Consider the following 8,542-nt stretch of genomic DNA (forward strand, 5'->3'; position numbering starts at 1 on the left):
TTGTCCCTGCCCTCCCTTCACCCCCTCCTCCCCTCCCCATCTACAAACACTTTATTTTCATCTTTTCATTATCTCACATTTTTGCTAAAGCCTATACACATATGAAAATTATTCAATTTTGCTAGTAATAAAAATACAAACTAAATAAACAGATTAAATTTCATCGAATTTGAAATATTCAAAATATAATACTAAATATTAGTCAAGGATGTAGTACAAAATGTCTTATTTCTTATGTTGTATCAATTAATATAATTTCTTTGAGCTGGGCATGGTGGCGCATGCCTGTAATAGCAGCACTCGGGAGGCTGAGGCAAGAGGATCACTGAGAATTCAAGACCAGCCTGGGTTACATAGTGAGTTCCAGGTCAATCTCAACTACATAGTGAGACCCTGTCTCAAAAAAAAAAAAAAAAAAGTAGTAGTAATACATAATAATTTCTTTGAAAATCACTTTGTTACAACAGAATGAATATCCTAAAATGTGCCTATATTTTACTGGAAGAGCTCCTTGTCCCCAAAGAGTTGGAGGCAATGATTTGGGATGTAAGGTGAAGAGCTGATGATTATAGCGACAAATTGAAAATGATTATTAGTGCAAAGGAGTGAATGGTTCAATTATAAAGTTGGTATTTAAGAAACTATCCTATAATTACTAAAGTAATTTTTGAGAAGCATTTACTGTTGTTTAGTAATATAATGTTTAATGCAAAATAAGAACAGGAGTGCTCACAATGACAAATTTCCAAATTTTAAAATATGCCTCATAAAATGACTGAAAAGACTAACAGGGTGTATGTGAAATGTAAAAGTGTTTTGACCAAAATGGTAAAAAGAGGGAGCAGCTTACTTTATTGTTATTTTTCTAGATTTCTATATATTCTACATTTTTATGTGTTCCTCATAAAAATATGAAAATAAAATTAATGATCATCCTAAAGTTAGCAATATGTACTGAGATTGTAGTAGATTTATGCTTTGTGATCTGCATTCAGTTTTGCATTTTCCTTTTACAGCTTGATTTAAATGACATCAGTGGGCTCTCTGCGTTGGAGATGAACAAAGTTTAGAGGTGATATGTACATTTGTAGGAACTATGACTTTAAAACGTGGACTTTGAATAAGTTGGGCTAATGATAAGAGAAAATGGCATCCTAAGTACATCTTTGCTCTTTCGCCTTGTCTCCCCTTCCAATGCTCCCCTGCCACAATGGTGATTTTCATGCTATTACAGAACATGTGAGTTCCTACTGCATTACTGTGCCCTTGCATGTGCCATCACTTCTGCCTGCACACACACCCCCACCTCCACCTGTCTGACACCTTCTGATACTTAGCTCCATCATCCAACATTTCCAGAGGGCACTGGGCATCTGTTTCATTCCATAAATCCTTTAAAATATATTAATTACTCAGATGTTGCAATTACCAACTTAGTTAGACTTCAGTGTGTAGCCTTATTCAAAATATTAACTGCCTTAGTCATCTATGTAAGAAGTAGCCCAATGCTTGTCTAGAATAAGCTTTTTATATGTGTTTTGGAACAACTTTTTAGATGAGTGAATACATGAATTCAACAAAGTTCAGTCTTTCTGGAGTTTCCATTCACTACTAGAATTCTTTTCCCAGTGACTGTCCTTCCTTCATCAGAATTACACTTTCATCAAAAGCCCTATTTCATTACAGATGTGTAATGTGTGGAGCTGATGTAGAAGATGAGGATTGAAGAAGGAGCAGAGGTGAAAGGGCTGGCTGGGCTTCCAATAAAATTTTTGGAAACCACTGAGGAGCAGGAGCTGGTGCCCTGTCTCTGATGGAGGAGCCATTGTCAAGGCTGGAGCTCCTTGGCCAGCCAAGAGGCTGCTTGGTAGTTTCCCTAGGACTTCTCCAGGAGCACTCCTTTGCTATTCACTTCTTGACTGCTCCAGGAGCAAGAGCCAGCTCTTCTAAAGCTTCTATGACCACAGAATTATCTTTTAAAAGTTGTGTGACTCAATGTCCTCTGCCTAAGGAATGTTCTGCCAAGACAAGACTTTCCTGAGAGTTAATCTTAGAAGAATGAAGACACGAAGGATGTTTTCATGCACTATTGAGGCTGAAAGCCTCTGGATCCTGAAAATGTCAAGAGGGAATTGGAGTCAGACTGGAGGTTCCATTTGACCCAGCCATCCCTCTGCTGGGTATCTTTCCAAAAGAACTAAAAGAATCATATCACAGAGAAGTATGCGCACCATTGTTTATAGCGGCACAGTTTGTAATAGCTAAAACTTGGAAACAGCCCATTTGCCCATCCATTGGAAACTGGATAAAGAAGATGTGGTTTTTCTGTAAAATGCAATATTACTCAGCCATAAAGAATGAGAAAATAGATTCATTCATAGGAAAATGGATACATATTGAAGATATACTTCTAAGTGAAATAAATTACACATGTGCAAATACCAAATAGTTTCTCTGGTGTGAATAAACTGTAATAATACATAAGATCCTAATAAGATTACTAACATTGTGAAATGGGAAGAAAGGAGCTACAGGTGTAGGGAAGATGGGATGGGTAGGGGAAGGGTATTAAGGGAAAAGAAAAAATGCGAGATAAAGAAAAGAGGGAAATAAAGTGTTTGTAGATGGGGAAGGGAGGAGAGGGTGAAGGGAGGGCAGGGACAAGGGGAAAAATGAGAACCAAGACCTGTCATGTAAAGGTACAAGATCCCAACAATAAATGTAACTGTACTGTATCCCTAAAATGTACCAATAAACTCAATTAAAGCTGAAGAAAAGAGGGAATTGGAAAAAAATCTGGATAATATCATCCTTCTTGTGGCCTCAGTCTCACTTACGAAAGAAAGGGGGAACTGAGGCCAAGGAGAAAGAGATTTATGAGATTTTCCCGGTATGGATAGAGGAATAGAATTCAGTGTCCAACCAAAACCTGTCCAAACCTCGTCCAGTTGAACAACTGAACTTGTACACAGTCCTCTCATGGATTGGCCCTTGGCAAAGAGGCTTACCTGGTGAATGGGGACCTCTTCCTTGATCAGCTCTGCCTGATATCCATGCTCCATGCATGTCCTCTAGTAATCCAACAGCTCTAGCTCTATTTCAGAAATCTTAATTCCTTCACTGGCTGAGGAATTAATGGATGTAGCCAGATTGCTGCTGCTGTCTGTACAGATAGTGAGCACACTTTGTGGATCGACGACAGTCCTGTTCCTAACTTTAGAATAATTATTCCCAGCTGAGCCTCTTTTCCCTCAGGGTTTGTTGAAGGACAGGATCCTACATTTTCCCCAGGTACTATTGGATTTGCCTATGTTCTTTTTTCTTCCCTCCCTCGTGGGGACCTGACTTTGTTTCTATTGTCTTGTGAGACCATATGAATTTTAGAAGCTAGAAATAAAAAATTCAAGAAAGGAAAACTAAACTGCAGGTGAGGGGAAGTGGCATTGTGTAGAGAAGAAAATACTAAAAGACTGAAGTGAAAGTGACCTAAATGTAATCCCAGCTCTGGAACTCTCTGGCCTGTGAGGCTTAGCAATTTTATTAAAATTCTCTGTGTTTCAGTTTTCATGATGCTTAAAGATTATGTGCTTGTTTTATATGGTTGGTATTTTGGTAAAATGAAATGGCTTATAATTATTGGTTCATTAGCCACATTAATTGTTTATTAAATTTTAGGTCCTATTCTAGGTATCAGGTTACAGAAGTAAAAACCAACAAATAGATATGGTCTCTGTACTCATAAATCTTATATTTTAATGGAGAAGCCAGGTAAACTACAAGTAAAGGATTAACAGCATAAGACTGTTATCTTATGATTAAATTGATCTGATAAAATCTGAAAAAGGAGAAATAAAAAACTGTAGAGGAAAAAAGCACTTAAAGACATTAATTGGAATATATGAAGTATTACTTTAATTTAGTCTTTTGCTGATCACTGTCAAGTAAAAAGTATAAGGGGGAGACATAATTCCTCCCCTTAGCTATTCATGTGAAATAAGTATAATGGGCTTTGAAATAGCTAGCAAACAGTACAATACAGAAAAAAAATTGTCTTAAGTCATTTCATTAAGGCTTTTAAAGTCATTCTGTTTTAGAAAAAGGAAAAATTATAATTGGTTTATTTGTAATGCCACTAAAATTGAAAGCTGTGCAGAAAATACCTTATTTCATTAATATGGAATTGATAAATTTCTTTTCATGATATACAATGAAATGCTGTAGAACTGCGTGTATATATATATATATATATTTATATTTATATTATTCTTTATGTTAAAAATTAAAATAAACATTTAGCATCAAGATTTGGTTATCAAATACCATTTTTTAGGAAAAGGGATAAATAGTCTTTAGAAAAATGGTTGATTCTAGGAGTTTGACAGGAAATATTAACGAGTGTGGAGTCACTTTTAATGCAAAATGTAAATGTGAGAGAAAGAAAAGGATAATTTCCATTATTGTATTAAGTCAGAAGAACACAGATGCCAAGTAAAATTGTTCCCAGTAACAAAAACTAATGATTTGAATAACAAAGTATTCCACTATAATATAAAAATAAATATACCAATGAGTACACAAGGAATGATAAAAAAGTATGGAAATATTTAAATTGATTTATTAAACTAAACCCATTCAGAATCACTCCCTTTCACTTCAAACGCACTCATACAATTATTATTGCCACTTTCTCCATCAGTTATGGAAGTCTTCCTTTAAGAGTGTGTTTAGATTAGCCGTAGTAGCTGCCTTTTATGGTCAGTTTTGATTGAGGCGGAGCCATAAGTCACATGGTGCCAGACCTTATAACAAAGTTGATGAGGACACAATGTAATATTTTTACAAACCTGCCTTTCTGTTGGATGACATGCAGCATTATCATTCACCACACTTTTGATCAAAGCTGGTAAAGACACTCATGAGAGAGGACTTCCAGAGCAGCTTCAGAAAGTGGCAACAATAATGGCATATGTATGTTTGTGTTGAGGGAGCATATTTTGGAGGATTAGTGGCTATGTGTCTTTTACTGTGATAAAATGTTAAAATTTTAAATATTCAGGATATTTTTCTATCACTCCTTGCATACTGGTGTCAATAAGAGACTGACTAAAATAAAATGGGTAGAATTAACAAACTTTCTGAGTAGAAGAATTCCAAATAATTTATGTAACTACTCTGTCCACAAGCATTGGAAACTGAGTTCCCACCTCTAGTTTAAACTCAGCATAATGTTCTCTTGCAAACAGAACAGAATGGAAAGGCTGAAAAGAGTAACTTTACAACAGAGAAACTTGACAAACGCTGTCTCATCCAGGTGTTCAAGGTCAATATCAACAGTGCTAAGATGTGTTGGCATTAAGTGCCCATAACAAGAAGTGATAAAAATGACACTTTCTCCGATAATGCTTTTATGATAACTCCAGTCTAATTATATGTAAATCCTCAAATAAACCTCAAATATGGAACACACTACAAAGTATTTGACTGGTACTTATCAAAACTGTCAAGATCACAAAACAAAAAAGTCTGAAAACGGACCCAGCTAAGCTAAGAGAAGTCCAGTAGAAACATAATAGCCCATACAAGGTGGTAACCTGGTGATTCTGGAACATAAAAAAGATCTTCGGTAAACACTAAGAAAATCTGAATATTCATTTTAGTTGCAATAATGTATCAAATCGGTTCATTAATGGTGAGAAATATGAAATAGTAAACGAGGTGTCTGTAGTAGAGGAAATTGTAGATGGGGTACTGTACTATCATGACAAGCTTTCTTTGAGTCTAAACTTCTAAAACTTTTTAAAGTTTATTTAAAAAGTCAAGATGAAGAAACCACATGCATATGAACACACTACAAAGTATTTGACTGGTACTTATCAAAACTGTCAAGATCACAAAACAAAAAAGTCTGAAAACGGACCCAGCTAAGCTAAGAGAAGTCCAGTAGAAACATAATAGCCCATACAAGGTGGTAACCTGGTGATTCTGGAACATAAAAAAGATCTTCGGTAAACACTAAGAAAATCTGAATATTCATTTTAGTTGCAATAATGTATCAAATCGGTTCATTAATGGTGAGAAATATGAAATAGTAAACGAGGTGTCTGTAGTAGAGGAAATTGTAGATGGGGTACTGTACTATCATGACAAGCTTTCTTTGAGTCTAAACTTCTAAAACTTTTTAAAGTTTATTTAAAAAGTCAAGATGAAGAAACATCACATGCATAACAGATGACATAAACTGTATATTTTATGACAATAAAATTATAAATATGTAAGTAAATATTATTATTAGAAAATGTGTGGCAAGATAATAAGAAACTGATAATAGTTGTTGCCACTGAACAAAGGAATGGGGGAACATAGAGTTTCTTATTGACAGGGCTATTTATTTTGCTTGCATATAATTTTATACTGTTTGAAGCTTTTGACCAAAATTTTTAAATTTAATTTTAAAGCTATCTTAGTTTTTTTGTTTTTTTTTTAGTACTGGGGATTGAATTTGGGTCCTTGCATTTGCAAGGCAGGCCACCGAACCACTGAGCTAAATCCCTGGCCCATATCTTAGTTGTTTTTAACAGAATTTCAGTGGCACAAGAAATAACAGCAAGAATCAATACAAGGGGATTATATCCAGCTAGAAAGCTTCCGTATGGGAAAAGAATAAATTAGTGCAGTGAAGAGACAAGCTACAGAATGGGAAAAAAGTTTGCTAGCTACTCCTCAGAGGAATAATATCTAGAATATATAAAGAAGTCAAAGAAATTAAGTCATCTAATATTAAATACTCCGTTCAAAAATGGGCAAGAGAAATGAACAGACATTTGACAGAGAAAGAACTACAAATGGTCAACAAATATATGAAAACATGTTCAACATCTCTGGCCATTAGGAAAATGCAAATTATAATGCTAATATTCCAGTTAATCTGGAAAGATTGCCAATTATTAAGAAATCAATTAATAAAATTGTTGGTGTGGCTGTGGTGAAAAAGGAACTTTCCTTCACTGTTGGTGGGAGTGTAAGCTAGTACAGGCATTTTGGAAATTACTATGGAGATTTCTCAACTGAAATTGGAAATCCCATATGACTCAGATATCCCCTTGCTATGTATCTTTCCCCTAAAGCTTAGTTCATCATACCACAGTGATACAAGCATACCAATTTTTATAGCAGCAAAATTTGTAATAGCAAAATCCTGGAAGCAGCCTGTGTACCCATCCATAGATGACTGGATAAAGAAAATGTGGTATCTATATATAATAGAATACTATTTGGCTACAAAGAATGACAAATTTGAGACATTTGTAGGAAAATGCATCTGGGAAATATAATGTTGAATGAAATAAACTAGACAGACAAGCTTAAAAATCATATGGTATTTCTCATTTGAGTGAGGCAAAGTACAAAAACAAAGAGCATAATAAAGGATGGATAGAATACAACAAAGGGATAGATTTCTTGCAATAAAGAAAGGGCCAAAGTTGGGCAAAAGGTGAAGAGGAGAGGAAGGGGATGTAAGTGGAATAAAGATTTATCATGTACGGGAGCTTCATAGCCTCAGTGAGTGAAAATTTGGATAGGGGAGTTAAACTTGGAAGGGAGGAGGAAGAAAGAGGAGGGATTAAAAAAGAAACTAGCTGTGGAATGTCCATGTACACACTCCCCAAGATGACTGTAAACTGCCTGTCATGCAAACATGTACTAATATATTTTTAAATGTTAAAAACATAAAGTAGATCTTAGATTTATAGAAAAGTCACAAAGATAATACAGGTGGTTAGTTCCATTACACACGTCATGCATTATTTCCCAATTTTCATATTCGATGTGATTGCGATTCATTCATAGAACTAAAACAATGTAGCATTGTTTCTGTATCATGAAGTAAACTACATGCTTTACTTGGTCAGCTTTCTCACAAATGTCTTCTGTTTTCCATGAGTCAGCCCAGGATACTATACTGTATTTATTTATTATATTTATTTACTCTTCTCCAATCTATGACTTTTTCAGGGTTTCCCTAATTATCATGATATTTGCACTTTTGAAGAACAGGGGCCAGATATTTTCTGTGACATCTTCAGTGAGAGCTATTTATTTTGAATGATTAGATATTTTTTGGTGAGAGGTGCAGCCATATCATAAAGATATCCTTCTCATCATAACATGGAGGAGAGTAGACAAGAGCAACAATTTAGCATTAGTAACGGAAACTCAAATCCCTTATTAAGATGATGTCTGCCAGATTTCTGGACTACAAAGATTTTTATTTTCCCTTTCTCTGCTCTTCTGTATAGAACTGAGTTTTGAAGCCCTAACTACTTTGAATGGGAGAGGGATTAATCTCTATCTCCAGAAAGAAAATCTCTATTACTGAATCTTCACTGTTTATATGTATTCATCTTTTAATTTAAAAAGATATTTTCACATAAATGTTTTGGTTTTTCTCCACTGCTTCGTAACCTCATGACCTGGGGACAATTATCCATGTCTGTTTCTCCTGTCTCAAACACCAACTGCATGCTGTGAAAAGGAAGCAAAA

This window comes from Fukomys damarensis, unplaced genomic scaffold, assembly GCF_012274545.1.
Source record: "Fukomys damarensis isolate Sample0158 unplaced genomic scaffold, DMR_v1.0_HiC HiC_scaffold_16, whole genome shotgun sequence".
NCBI classification, from domain to species: domain Eukaryota; kingdom Metazoa; phylum Chordata; class Mammalia; order Rodentia; family Bathyergidae; genus Fukomys; species Fukomys damarensis.